Here is a 12,500-nt window from a genome sequence, read left to right on the forward strand (position 1 = left end):
CTCAACTTCCTTCTCTCACACACTCTTCCAAATTCTGTCACTAGTCGGTCAAGCTTCTCTTCTGTGTCTGCTACCAGTACAGTATCATCCGCAAACAACAACTGATTTACCTCCCATTCATGATCATTCTCGCCTACCAATTTTAATCCTCGTCCAAGCACTCGAGCATTCACATCTCTCACCACTCCATCAACATACAAGTTAAACAACCACGGCGACATCACACATCCCTGTCTCAGCCCCACTCTCACCGGAAACCAATCGCTCACTTCATTTCCTATTCTAACACATGCTTTACTACCTTTGTAGAAACTTTTCACTGCTTGCAACAACCTTCCACCAACTTCATATAACCCCATCACATTCCACATTGCTTCCCTATCAACTCTATCATATGCTTTCTCCAGATCCATAAACGCAACATACACCTCCTTACCTTTTGCTAAATATTTCTCGCATATCTGCCTAACTGTAAAAATCTGATTCATACATATATATATATATATATATACACACATATGTATATATATTCATATATAGATTTATATATATATATATATATATATATATACACAGTATATTATGTCGCCTATATATGCATATAATATTAATGTGGAATATCTTAACAATATAAAATTTGCAGATCACATAGTTGTGTTTAATGAATCATGGGAGGAATTACAAGAGATGATAGAAGATCTGAGTTGAGGAAGCAGAAATGTAGGACTAAAAATGTATATGAGTAAAAACTAAGATAATGTTCAATGAAAATGCAGACACACCAAATACGGGTTATACACAAACCTCTAAAGATTGTTAATGATTATACATACTTTGGACGCAAGGTAAGTGTTTCCCCAGGACATGAGGCCGAAATTAAAAGAAGGATAAACATAGGATGGAGATCATTTGGTAAACAAAACAATATTTTAAAATGTAAAACGTCAGTTTCTCTAAAAAGAAAAGTATTTAATGAGTATTTAACTTATGTACAAAAAAAACTTGGAGCCTATAGTGGCCTTAGCCCTTAGGATTAGTAGTAAACAAGGCTAGGGTACATAAGATCCTGCATAGGTTAAGTAACTAGACTGCTGCTAATACGATAACAACAACCGAACAATGGATAATTAGAACACTAGCATTAACGCATAACATAGGATAACAGCTTAGGAACCAACGCGTGTTCTATACTTGATACATAGTAAAATATCTCACAGCTTACCTGTATCTTATAGTAGCACAAATAACGAGACATGGCACTGGGTTGGAAAGGATAATGTTAGTTGGGAATAAGATGAGATTTTGAGGTAGGAATAGATGAAACCACCATCACACAGCAGAGTTCCTTATCTCTGTATATGTTATGGCTCGCAACACCCAGGGTTAAAAGAATAGGCAACACCGACAACAGCCACCAGCCGAATGCCCGCCAAACTAGGAAGTCCACCAACAGAAAATATTTTATAACTAAAAATAGTAGTATTGTTTCTCAATAATAGAACTGGAACTGAAATACTTCTTAGTAATAAAACATACATATATATATATATATATATATATATACATAATATACAAATATATATATATATATATATATATATATATTATAAGTACTACTTCATAACAGATTCTTTGCATGATTCTATTCTAAACTTCTCCTTTATTATTATTATTATTATTATTATTATTATTATTATTATTATTATTATTATTATTATTATTATTATTATTTTTATTATTATTATTATTATTATTATTATTATTATTATCATCATCATCAGATGAAATGATGACCACTAAGTCACGAAAGGGATCCCGATCCTAGGGTTTAATGAGTGTTACAGCAAAACAAACAAACACAGAATGAATCAATATTAGCAAACGACTTAAATGACATTTCCCAAAAGTACTTTTCAGCTAAAAATCTACTCATTCATCAAACACCTGGAAGAAACCAGCTTGCTACATTGGCCTTCATTAACGGGTTAGTATTTTGTATGGACTTCGAGAAAGGTAAACAAATAAATGTAAACCCTATGATTAATAGATACGTAAAGAGGAAAATATGGAATATGTTTACTAATTCTATTTATTTTTCTGTTAAGGGTTTGGAAAGTCATTACGAGAAGTACATCTATAGTAGAGTTTACTACTTATGTTTATTTTAAGGGCAGGGGAGTTTGTGATGTAGAGTATATTCGAGTAAATATGTAATATTACGTCGGTTTTATTTTCCAGCACCATTATTTATAGACTTACAGTATGTAAGTAAGCTTATTTATAAATAAACACATTCATTTATACACACGCACAGACACAGACACAGACACACACACACACACACACACATATATATATATATATATATATATACCGTATTTCCCGTGTGATAAGACGCTACAAGTGGTAAGACGCACCCTTAAATTAGCGAGGCAGTTTTAGAAAAAAAAAAATGAGGATTTTAAAAACCTCTTAGTCATGGACTCTAGCGAGATTATTGTCTGGCACAGTAACTTTTCTTATTTTGGGTGAATTATGAAATGGTTAAGTTAATATTAATTAGCTATATGCCGATTATCCCAATTTTATTACATATTCATATAAGAAACCACTAAATCAGTCGTAGTTTCCACCACAACTACACGTTTAGTCAGAGTGTTTGGTGTTTCAAGTGTTGTTTACATGAAAGCATCGCTGCCAAAGGTTCATAAAACTTTGTTAAAGAGGTAAAATTCTAGTAATATTTCCAAAATTTCTCATATAGCCTATAAATTTTCACACAAAATGTAATTATTGACTAAAAAAATCTAGATATTCTTTCAGGTGGAATAATTTTGCTACTGTTTATGTGATTTTCGGTGTAGTTACTTTTTCTGCAAATTGGTAATACTGCAATCAACAAACAGAAGTTTTTTTCGAAGGTCGTATTCAGCAACTGTTTGTTTGTATTATTTCGTAACTCAGGAAACAAAGTCATTATTGATATATTGCTTTGTTACAAAATATCAACAATAATGATAAAATTGATAAATACTGCATAAACAACTATGTCATAGCGTCGTCTGTTATGAGACCATTAGTTAGCATGTTTGCTTGTAGAAGGGGGTTAGCCAGTCATCAGCTGATTACCAAAAAGAAAAAAAATGTGCTATTGTACTTCATTAAAGGAAGTGGAATATAAAAATAAATGAATTTATTACATATGAATGATATTGTAGTTTTATATTCTATCTCGTCAGTTTGAGTGTTTGTATGTCAATAGTTGGGTGTTTGAGGGGTGTTAAACTCTTATACAACTTTTTCCTGAGTGTTAAGACGCAGGGTGATTTTGGGGGGCATTTTTCTTGAAAAAAGGTGCGTCTTATGAGACGGGAAATACGGGTATATATATATATATATATATGTGTGTGTGTGTGTGTGTGTGTGGTGTATTCTTATATATGAATGAATATATATATATATATATATATATATGTATATATATATTATTATTATTATTATTATCATTACTATCCAAGCTACAACCCTAGTTGGGAAAGCAAGATGCTATAAGCCCAGGGGCTCCAACAGGGAAAAATAGCCTAGTGAGGAAAGGAAATAAGGAAATAAATAAATGAAGAGAACAAATTAACAATAAATCATTCTAAAATAAGAAACAACGTCAAAACAGACATGTCAAATAATAAACTATCAACAACATCAAAAACAAATATGTCATAAATAAACTACAAAAAGACTATGTCCGCCTGGTCAACAAAAAAGCATTTGCTCCAACTTTGAACTTTTGAAGTTCTACTGATTCAACCACCCGATTAGGAAGATCATTCCACAACTTGGTCACAGATGGAATAAAACTTCTAGAGTACTGCGTAGTATTGAGCCTCGTGATGGAGAAGGCCTGGCTATTAGAATTAACTGCCTGCCTAGTATTACGAACAGGATAGAATTGTCCAGGGAGATCTGAATGTAAAGGATGGTCAGAGTTGTGAAAAATCTTATGCAACATACATAATGAACTAATTGAACGACGGTGCCAGAGATTAATATCTAGATCAGGAATAAGAAATTTAATAGACCGTAAGTTTCTGTCCAACAAATTAAGATGAGAATCAGCAGCTGAAGACCAGACAGGAGAACAATACTCAAAACAAGGTAGAATGAAAGAATTAAAACACTTCTTCAGAATAGATTGATCACCGAAAATCTTGAAAGACTTTCTCAATAAGCCTATTTTTTGTGAAATTGAAGAAGACACAGACCTTATATGTTTCTCAAAAGTAAATTTACTGTCGAGAATCACACCTAAAATTTTGAAAGAGTCATACATATTTAAAGAAACATTATCAATACTGAGATCCGGATGTTGAGGAACCACCGTCCTTGACCTACTTACAATCATACTTTGAGTTTTGTTAGGATTCAACTTCATACCCCATAATTTGCACCATGCACTAATTCTAGCTAAATCTCTATTAAGGGATTCACCAACCCTAGATCTACATTCAGGGGAAGGAATTGATGTAAAGAGAGTAGCATCATCTGCATATGCAACAAGCTTGTTTTCTAGGCCAAACCACATGTCATGTGTATAGAGTATGAAAAGTAATGGGCCAAGAACACTACCCTGTGGAACACCGGATATCACATTCCTATAATTACTATGGTGCCCATCAACAACAACTCTTTGAGATCTATTACTTAAAAAATCAGTAATAATGCTAAGAAACGACCTACCCACTCCCAACTGTTTCAGTTTGAAAACAAGGGCCTCATGATTAACACGGTCAAAGGCAGCACTAAAATCAAGGCCAATCATACGAACTTCCCGACCACAATCAAGGAATTTCTGTACAGCATTGGAGATTGTAAGAAGGGCATCACATGCTCCAAGGCCTTTACGAAAACCAAATTGCAAACTAGGGAGTAGATGATTACCTTCAGCAAACCTATTAAGACGTTTTGCCAGAAGACATTCAAAAACTTTAGATAATATGGGAGTTATGGAAATTGGGCGGTAATCAGTGGGACTTGAGCTACCACAAACACATTTACATAGAGGAGTAACATTACCAATTCTCCAACTAGTGCTAAAAGCTCATCTTCTTGCTAACTTGCGCAAAATAACAGATAACTTTGGAGCTAAGAAATCTGCTGTCTTTGGACAGTGAGTGACTGAGCCATCTGGTTTAAGTAAAGGAGGAACTGTTGCATCTACACCAAAGAGTGCAGATTTAAGGGTAGACCACCATTTATGTTCCTGAGTTGTACCAGAAAGTGTTTCTTTTATGGTTAAATTGTACTCCTTTTCAGTTGAGGCATAAACTCTCTGAGCAAAAGCTCGAAGCTGAGTATAGTTGTTCCAGGTCAAATCTGATCTGTTACCCTTCCAAAGTTGATAGGCCTCCTGCTTCTCCAAAAAAGCACGTCTACAATCATCATTGAACCACGGTTTGTCCTTCACTCGGTACCTTAGCACACGAGAAGGGATACGCCTATCAATTATGTTGACTAGATTCTCATTCAAAGGGACAACAGGATCTACACTATTATATAATTGTGACCAAATCAAGCACAAAAGATCATGTAAAATCCCATTCCAGTCTGCTTGGGATTTCATATAAATTTTACAAGAATATGATATATCAGGGACAGGCTGCTCAGTCTTCACTAATAATGAAATCAAGGCATGATCAGATGTCCCGACTGGAGAACCAACCTTACCAGTTATAACGCCAGGGGAGTCAGTGTATACAAGGTCCAAGCAATTACCAGACCTGTGAGTAGCTTCATTTATGATTTGCTCACAGCCTGATTCAAAGGCAAAGTCTAAAGCTCTTAAGCCATGGCGATCGGCAGGAGAGATAGAACTTAACCACTCCCTATGGTGAGCATTAAAATCACCAACAAAGACAAAAGAAGCCTTTCTATCATCTTCTTGTATCTTAGCCATAACGGTAAGAAGACAATCGAAGATAGAATCATCCATGTCTGGATTCCGGTAGATCGAACATAAATAAAAGTTGTTATGCCTGCCACAAACTTTTATTACCTGAATCTCATGACATCCACATTGATAGCAGGGCTTATGAGAAGCAGGGTACTCTGTCCTAATATACACCGCCATTCCCCTGGCCCTAGGGATGGCATCACGTTTCAACATTATTGGCTTTTTAAAACCAGTTATAAGGAGCTCAGATGAGTGCCTCATATTAGAAACCAAAGTTTCTGAGCACAAAAGAATATCATACTGTCTGGACGCAACTGTAAGGTCTTGGATATTTGCATGAAGACCACGAATATTGCAATACAGAAGACGACATTGACGAAATCTAGGACGTACTGGTCCCGGATTTCGCTCAATGTCTCCAGACAGCATAAGAATTAATAGAAATAAAAAAGAGACATCATACTTAAAAACTAGATTAACAAGAATTATAACAAAAACAATACGTACAGAATTATAAACAAAGTGATTGATGATACCCATAGACTATAGTAAAAAGTCGGAAAAACTGGTCAACATGGAGGAGCCGATACACCATGCAAGGCTAAATACCCTCCAGGATAGCCACTTCAACTGAAGGGAGGACAGTAAGGATGGTTTTGAGAAGAAAAAGAATCAGAAAAAGGAAAAGACAACCTCTTGATAAACCACCAGGCATCCATGGCCCTTCTATTAAGCCTGCCCAACACACCATTTCAAAAAAACAAGAGGAAGAAAAAAAAATAAGATAGAATAGTGTGCCTGAGTGTACCCACAAAAGGAAAAATGAAAAAGACTTGATTGGAGTTAGTACTTTCATCCACTCAGGACATTATCAAACTCAGCAATGAGAGTACATATACAAAGACATCGTATTTATACAGGAGAAGGGGATCCAACAGCTGTCAGTTTCTTAATAATTCCGGAGAAGTCAGATTTTAGATAAAAGGATAATACTGGATTAACGGAAAACAGACCTGGGCTTAGATTCAAATTTCTACCTTGAGTACAGTAGATTAAAAATGATTCAACAATATTCCTTTGGAAATAGTCATTTACATGGATTACTTTTTCCGTCTTTGACCAACCAATTCTGTGACTTGACCCTAACCAGTGGGAGGCCAAGGCATTATTAAGAGAACCCCTGGAGACGGCCACCTGATGTTGTTTTAATCTGACTGGTATACTTTTTGATGTTTGGCCAAGTCACAGAATTGGTTGGTCAAAGACAGAAAAAGTAATCCATGTAAATGACTATTTCCAAAGGAATATTGTTGAATCCTTTTTAATCTACTGTACTCAAGGTGCAAATTTGAATCTAAGCCCAGGTCTGTTTTCCGTTAATCCAGTATTATCCTTTTATCTAAAATCTGACTTCTCCGGAATTATTAAGAAACTGACAGCTGTTGGATCCCCTTCTCCTGTATAAATACGATGTCTTTGTATATGTATTCTCATTGCTGAGTTTGATAATGTCCTGAGTGGATGAAAGTACTAACTCCAATCAAGTCTTTTTCATTTTTCCTTTCGTGTCTATAATACATTTTATATTCATCACGTGTCAGCTTTCGTGATTTCTACACACACACACACACACACACACACACATATATATATATATATATGTGTGTGTGTGTGTGTGTGTGCGTGTGTGTGTGTATTCTTATATATGAATGAATATATATATATATATATATATATATGTATATATATATATATATATATATAAATATATATATATATATATATATAAATATATATATATATATATATATACATACATATATATATATATACGTATATATATACATATATATATATATATATATATATATGATATAATGATGAAAGAAATTTACGATCCTTTGAAGGTGAGACCAAACTAATTTTGTGGCCAAAAGTTCGTCTCGGGTAACACTGAGAAAAAAAATATACACTAACAGTTCAAGATTCTTGACAATAGAGAATACGGATGTAGTTCACGCTAAGCACGTAATCATTTTCTTTCAAAAATCTAAAAATGAATAATGACTGATGGTATGTAAGTAAAAAACATTATGACCGTCTGAGTTTCACAAGTGAAGTTATTTTTGCATTATTTTCTTTCCTATTTATTTCAACATTATATGTTTCTCTCTTTTTTTTATGATTTCATTTCAAGTGTCATTTTACGAGACTGCAGAAAATATTCACTGAAATTGGTTATATTTTTTCAGATATATTTTCTTATATCTTAAAGACCTATGTTTTTTCATGTCTAGTTTCTAATTTTTGTATGATGTCTCTTTAAGAATATAAAAGAACATCAAAATTAAACAGATTTTTTTCTCTAAGTGGAATCAATTCCCTACGCATAATTTACTATACTGTTAAATACTCAATGAGTGTTGTCCCAAGTCTTAACCATTTACTCTCAGATGTAAATTGAGAATGAGCAAACTAGATGTATATATCTTTTCACTGTATCCTCACCCCACTATAATGGACCAACAACCTGCTTAGCCAATTCAAATCATTACTGCAGGGTTACCTTTAACACACACATATACACCTACACACCTACACACACGCACACACACATACATACATACATACATATATATATATATATATATATATATATCTTATAAATGGGTCCAGTACTCGTATAGTCAAGTAAATGGTTCTCTCTGAACATCCTCCTTTTTCTGATTACATTCATTCAATACACTGATAATTTCATAAAAAATTTTGCTGTCTTAAAACAATTGACGTTATCGAATATATATTAACTTCTTAGTTCCTATCTATCTATCGATCTATCTATATATATATATATATATATATATATATACACGATACCTTAATATTCTTTATATTAAGTTAGTTGGTTTCCGAGTGATCAGTAAGACAAAAGGAGTATACAAGAACTTTCAATATTCTTTGTTATTTTACCCAAAGGTCCCCAAAATTAGTTAATTTCTTAATGTTTATTTTTTTAGATCACATATGATATTTATTAATTTCTGAGATCTGTACGTCATCCACCGTCATTTTTACTTTTTGTATCATTAACTACGTGTAACTTTTAGAATTTATAAATTTTTAAATTTACTACTGAATAATTATATCCTATTATTATATTATAATGATTTTTTTCACAGCATTTTATTATTTATCTTTTTCGCCCTTCGCATCAGAAATGCCCCACCCCAGTCGGCTAACAGTCAGGTATAATTCATTAAAACTACATTAATTTCTTAAAGAATCTGCCCATAGCTTCACTCCTTGTTCAATTGAGGGATCGAACGCAGGTTAATTCAACTGTTAACTAAATTCAAGAAATTACGTCAAGACCCCATTGAGAGAGAGAGAGAGAGAGAGAGAGAGAGAGAGAGAGAGAGAGAGTATTATTATTATTACTTTAGCTTATGAAATTGAGTCCATATACCATTTGCAATATCTGTGCAGAATCAATGCATATCCAACACGTCTCCCCCCGTTATTATTATTATTATTATTATTATTATTATTATTATTATTATTATTATTATTATTATTATTATTATTATTATTATTATTTTCATGATGATGATGATTATTATTATCTTAATAATGTCATTATTTTAGTTATTTTAATCATTATTAATTAAATATTTTGATTATTTTTACCGTTATTTTAATTATTTTGATTATCATTATTATTATTTTAACTCTCTCTCTCTCTCTCTCTCTCTCTCTCTCTCTCTCTCTCTCTCTCTCTCTCATACCCAATAAGGCAATAAACCAAATTAAAAATAAAGAGAACCAAGATCTATTCTCAACATTTTTAAAAAGAACCTTCCAAGAATACTTATAAAAATAAAAGAATACTTAAAAAAATAAAAGAATGCTTATAAAGATAAAAGAATTACTTATAAAAGAATGGACGAATACTTATAAAAGATTTCTTAAGTTTCGCCGAGTTCAAAATAAGTCAAGAAGACGGAACTAATTAGTGGAGAAAGGGCGAGCAATTCATTGTTTGCCGAAGGACGTAACAGAGCGTCGGAGTTAAATGCTTAACAGGGCTTCGAAGGGCAACGTCAGAGGTAATTCCAGCAGTATTCGTGCATGTGTGTGTGAGAGAGAGAGAGAGAGAGAGAGAGAGAGAGAGAGAGAGAGAGAGAGATAACTAAAATAATAATAATTAAAGTAGTTATCATTACATTTAAAATAATCAATATAATAGCAATAATAATAATAATAATAATAATAATAATAATAATGATAATAATAATAATAATAATAATAATAATAATAATAATAATCAGAATTATAACAATGGTTAGATTACTAGAATAATATTAATGAAAATAAATAAGATAATGATAATGAAAATTATTAAAATAATGATATTAATAATAATCAAATTAATAAAAACAACAATAAAATTTTAAATAATAATAATAATAATAATAATAATAATAATATGAGAGAGAGAGAGAGAGAGAGAGAGAGAGAGAGAGAGAGAGATTAGTTCTAAACAATTGTTAACAATGATTTCAATTTGAAGTAATCGAAATTCGTATAGATAAAAGGTCTCATGGCCATAACGTCATTGGAAATCTGAAGTAGTTTTTTTTTCTCTTTCTAATCTATCTCTATCATTGTATTCATTTGTATAAGTTCAGTTATCTGTAATTAATCTTCATGTTATTATGATTCATTACCAACAGGAAATGACGCAATACGCAATATGACGAGGTCAAACAAAAGACACGTGACACCACACCGTAAGTGATGTCAGGTGTCTTGTATTTCAAATTATTTTTACTTTGATTATTTTTCATATTCATAATTAAATTCGGTAAATTCAGTTATGAAAATAAAAAAATCATTAAAGTTAAAATCATTTTAGATATAAGTCATGCAACTTAATTTTCCTAGTTTCGTTATGATGTGTTACATTAAGCAAGTGTAATATTTTGATTTGTTTTCCTCTAATATATGGGAATCATTTATAAAAAAAACGTATTTCGAGGCTTTCATCCTACAAAGAAAACAACGGATACAGGATTCCAAACGTTCTATAATCAGTAAAAATATAATATTATTACTAATAGCAGTTAAATTAGTATTCGTATATAATTCCACTACTATTACCAAAACGATAATTATCATCAACATAATGATTACTGACAATAAGAACGACAACTACTGTAACACCTAAAATCCCAAGCATTTGGATCCAGATGAGATACATACGATGTAACACTTTACTTCCTTTTAAAGGATTCGAACCCACATCCAGTCTTAATTTTAGGGTTAGAGATTAGTTTACGATTTATAGAACATTACCTTTTAAGAATATCGGGAATAATCCTCCCAGCTTAGGACTTCAATTTCCTGAATTTCATTACTCTCCATCCTTTGAGGAACATATCTGTGGACCTACTCTTTTCCTTCGTTCTACTGTTTCCTGCTTGAGTTCTTCGAATCTGAGCTAGGTAAGGGTGCTGTGTAGTACGTTCCATCAGCCTCTACATTAAGAAAGGAATAAAATTTAAGATTATCTTATAAAATCTACTGTACATTAAGATAATGATAAATGTTTAAACCTTTAAAAGAGAGAGAGAGAGAGAGAGAGAGAGAGAGAGAGAGAGAGAGAGAGAGTTAAAAATTAAATAGATGAAAGAAAGAAATGAAAAAAACTTAAAGAAAAAAACACCATATTTTTTTTTATATCAAGAAATAATTTGCTAAACGATACAGCATCATAAGCTAAAATTTCACAATATTGATCTTGGACTAGACGAGATTCCTGTGAAGATAATACAACATCTTAAAAAGAGAAAATATGTTGATGTAGGGAAATATAAATAAAATATCCGTAGAGAGGAAACTAGTCACAAAAAGCCGTTCTTAGATCATTTAGGAATAAAGGTAATTATTTGATCCCGTAATCACGAAGAAATTATATCAATAAAAGCTGATGAATTTGTTATCAAGATTACATATGGGATTTCATTATATTATTATTATTATTATTATTATTATTATTATTATTATTATTATTATCATTATTATTATTATTATCATTATTATTATTATTATTATTGTTGTTGTTGTCGTTGCTGCTATTATTATTGCTGTTGTTGGTTTTGTTACTGTTGATGATAGGTTTTGGATAGAAATTAAACATGATCTTTACTTAAGAGAAACATCTATTACTAATGCTAAGCATGCTTTTAAAACTACCATTACTACTACTACTACTACTACTACTACTACTACTACTACTTACAATAATGATAAAATTTACTGTTGATATTGTCTTTTTCAATCAATCTGGAAAGCGACAGAGAGAGAGAGAGAGAGAGAGAGAGAGAGAGAGAGAGAGAGAGAGAGAGAAGAATAGGGGAAAATAAAGGTTCCCAATGTCTTATACCTCATAATAAAATTCAAACAGAAATAGCAATATTCACTTGTTTACTTTTGGATGGCTCTATCATATGGTGTGTTCTACACAAAAAAGCGTTGTATATGTATATAACAA

The 12,500-nt window shown here is 32.0% G+C and overlaps 1 protein-coding gene across 1 annotated transcript in view; it reads right to left on the reverse strand.

Annotated features, from left to right (window-relative positions):
• Positions 1-1,400, reverse strand: part of LOC137638069 (uncharacterized) — a 25,678-nt gene extending 24,278 nt beyond the window's left edge. Inside the window, exon 1 of the mRNA XM_068370163.1 lies at positions 1,223-1,400. The gene's annotated coding sequence lies outside the window, so the exon portion shown is untranslated. The remainder of the gene's footprint in view (positions 1-1,222) is intronic.
• Positions 1,401-12,500: the final 11,100 nt, after the last annotated feature.

This window comes from Palaemon carinicauda, chromosome 3 (genome assembly GCF_036898095.1).
Source record: "Palaemon carinicauda isolate YSFRI2023 chromosome 3, ASM3689809v2, whole genome shotgun sequence".
Taxonomy (NCBI): Eukaryota; Metazoa; Arthropoda; class Malacostraca; order Decapoda; family Palaemonidae; genus Palaemon; species Palaemon carinicauda.